The following is a 3249-nucleotide window of genomic DNA, read 5'->3' on the forward strand; positions in this document are numbered from 1 at the left end:
TTTAATTACTTCATTTAATTAAAATCTCTAAATTTTTAAACTCATCCAAATGCTCTCAAATTAAAGTATGTTAAAGAAAATGCCAATGTTTAATTTAATAGCATAACACAAGTTAATTTCATGCTAAATACAACTAGGTGAATTAAACTTTCATACAAGAAAATAAATAAATAAAGTTTTCAATACTCATTAAATATTCTCAATTTCATATATGTTAATGAACATATTAAGGTCTAATTTAATATCATATTACAAGTTCATTCCATGATAGGTACATCCATGTGAATTAAATTTCATCCAAGTTAATAATTAAATAAAAGTCTCAAAACTTATTCAATTACTCTCAATTTAATATGTGTTAATGAACATATCAAGGCCTAATTAAATAGCATGTCACAATTCAATTACAAGATATAAACAACCATGTGAATTAAATCTTCTACATAGAAAATAATTAAATTAAATTCTAGATAAAATACTTAGGCATGCATACAAGTTGTATAAGTATGAAATATATTAAATACAACAATTATCTAAACCTAAAAAATTCCCTACCTCATTTTGAGATGAAATCTCAAATCCCCACCGAAAGGAAACCGTTCCAAATCCGACGATACTTCTAGGTTTTGTCGGGGACAACGAGGGAAGCAACAATGACCTCTGAGGCACTACCAAAATCTAATCCCAAACTCGAAATCCGAACTCAAAAACGATCAAAAACGGATTCTAATAAGGGGGAAATGACTGCCTCGCTAAGGCCTACGATAAATACTAAGGCACTATGGCATTTTACAAGAGGAAAGTGGCCGAAAAAGAAGGAAGAAGGATGGCAGCCCCATGCCAGGCTGCCGGCCAAGAGGGAAAGAAGATAATGAAATCTGAATTTTCATTTTAAGACCCCCTATTTATAGAAAAACCCTAAAAATGCCCCGAACGGGCCCCGCCAAGTCTGGAAAAGTGGAATTTGCGCAGACGCACTTAAATGGTAAAACACCATGAACAAAAAAGAACCAAAATGAATAAATGAATAAATAAATAAATAAATAAATAAATAAATAATGAACAACGGAAGAAACAGCGTCTAAAACCGAGTCTTGTGCAAAAAGAAATGTCCCGAACAAGTTCGGCGGCAACTGGGGCCGAAAACCCTAAAACTGGGAAAAACGGCCGGGAGGAAATTTTAAGAGTTCATGACTCGACGAAATATAAAAATGAATCCTATACGAGGATCCAGGTACAAAATGAGGCACTTTGCAATAACTTTCGTTAATTGCATAATGGCCCCTCCAAGAAAGGATAACTGCTAAACTGGCCCAGAATGAAAATATCTTCCAAAAGATATTTTCTTAAAAACCCCTCATCAAAATATCTCCAAAAGATATTTATGAAAAACACCACAAGAAACATTAATGTTTCTGAAAAATCCTTTCATACACGCCCTTGCGGGAGAAAGAAACAACTAGCGAGCTTTTCTCCATAAGTAAAGCTACGCGTTTCGAGAAAATCAACTGGAATGAAAACTCATGAAGTCAAAACTCAACCCGAACACGGAAAGTGAGGTTATGCCAACAAAGTGACAACGGAGAAAAAGACGAAAAGTTAATAGTGTCCAACAAAATAAAAATGTAGAAATAATAAGATCATTTAAGGAAGTTGTCAATCTAAAAGAAAGAGTCTCGGAAACCATTTCTGAGCACTCGTGACGACACTAAGTGATGAGTAACCAAACTCAAAAAAGAAAATTAAACGGAAAAAATTCATCTGTAAAATTTGACAAAAAGGAAAAGAAGGAAAATGACAGGATCATTACAACTTTAGTCTATTTTTCTGAATCAATTGGAGGAGGCTTAACAGCCCTGATCATGGGAATCATCTCCTTTTACCCACACTTCATATTGAATGGGTGCCCTACGTTTTAAAATGGCTGAGTTCTTCTCGACATGTGCCTACTAAATATGGCTTTCTGCTGAGACTGAACCACTATTATTATCTGAACCTACTTCTTTTGATGATTCCTTGCATATGCCTACTAGATCATGTATGCTCTTCTTCATCGGCTGGTGAACTATTAGTTGATCTAGAACTTCTTTGTGAGCCTTGCAATTTGGGCAGCACCCATTATTTATCAGCACTAACTGAGCTTTTCTCAGCACTTTTTGCAACTCAGCTACAATCTCTAGATTTGCCATAAAAAACTGCCATTTAATTGTCTCTCATCTTCTCTCTGCCGAATTGTTTTTCTGGCCAAGCTAATTACGTTGGAGCTAACAATGGTAGGGAAAGGGTTGGTATCCACCTTCATGGTCTCTGTTGCCTTTTCTGGGAACTTCAAAGTCCCACATTTATAGCTTTCTAAATTACATTATGGAACATAGTATCATTATTAGTGTTATGAGTCCAAGAGTTATGATACTTACAAAATTCTTTACCCTTCAAATCCCCATCTGTAATACCCCTAATTTCAAAAGGATAGTCCTGGTATGTAATTTATGTTTTAGTTGAATTTTTTTTAATTATTTAATTATTTTTGAATTATTTGACTTACTTGACTTATTTGTATTATTTGAATTAATTAAGTGCTGAATTTTTGTGACTGGATTTATTATATGTTTAACTGTTAATACTGCTTTAATTGTTTTATTTAATTTTGTTGATTTTTAATTGATTTATTTGTAATTGGTTTAATTATTTTAAATGCAACTTAACTGTTTTAAATTATTAGGGTTTTGTTTAATTTCATCGTGTTTTAGTTTGAGCCGACCTGTAGGTGGTTTAGGATTAAGGTTAGGGTTTCAACTTAAGCCTATAAATACATATGTATACATCTGCTAAGGGTTTTTGTAAACCCTATTCACCATAGTCACGTATACAGTGATACAGGGAGTTGTGAGGGCAGAGAAACAGAGAGTGAGTAATTTACAGAGAGGGCATAGGAAGGCAGAGCAAGGAAAACTAAAACTCAGAGACGTGGATTCAGTGTTTCAACTTTGAACTTAAAGGCAACTTTCTGATCTTCTCTTTCTCTGTAATTCGTGTTATGTGCATGCCTAGTTTAGACTCCAGGGATTAATTCAAGGATATAACGGATTTAAATAAACATTAAAACAAGTCTGTTATGCATGTATGAATTTTGTTAGACTCGTTAATATAATTGTTTTGCATTACTTTTGTGGTTCTATCCTTTGAGTCTTCTGTGGTTTATGTTTAAGTTTTGCAACAGTTGAGATTAATAAAGGTATTGGATGTCTT

Source organism: Cornus florida, unplaced genomic scaffold (assembly GCF_030987335.1).
Source record: "Cornus florida cultivar Cherokee Brave unplaced genomic scaffold, ASM3098733v1 CherokeeBrave_3.0.0_Hap2_Chr04, whole genome shotgun sequence".
NCBI classification, from domain to species: domain Eukaryota; kingdom Viridiplantae; phylum Streptophyta; class Magnoliopsida; order Cornales; family Cornaceae; genus Cornus; species Cornus florida.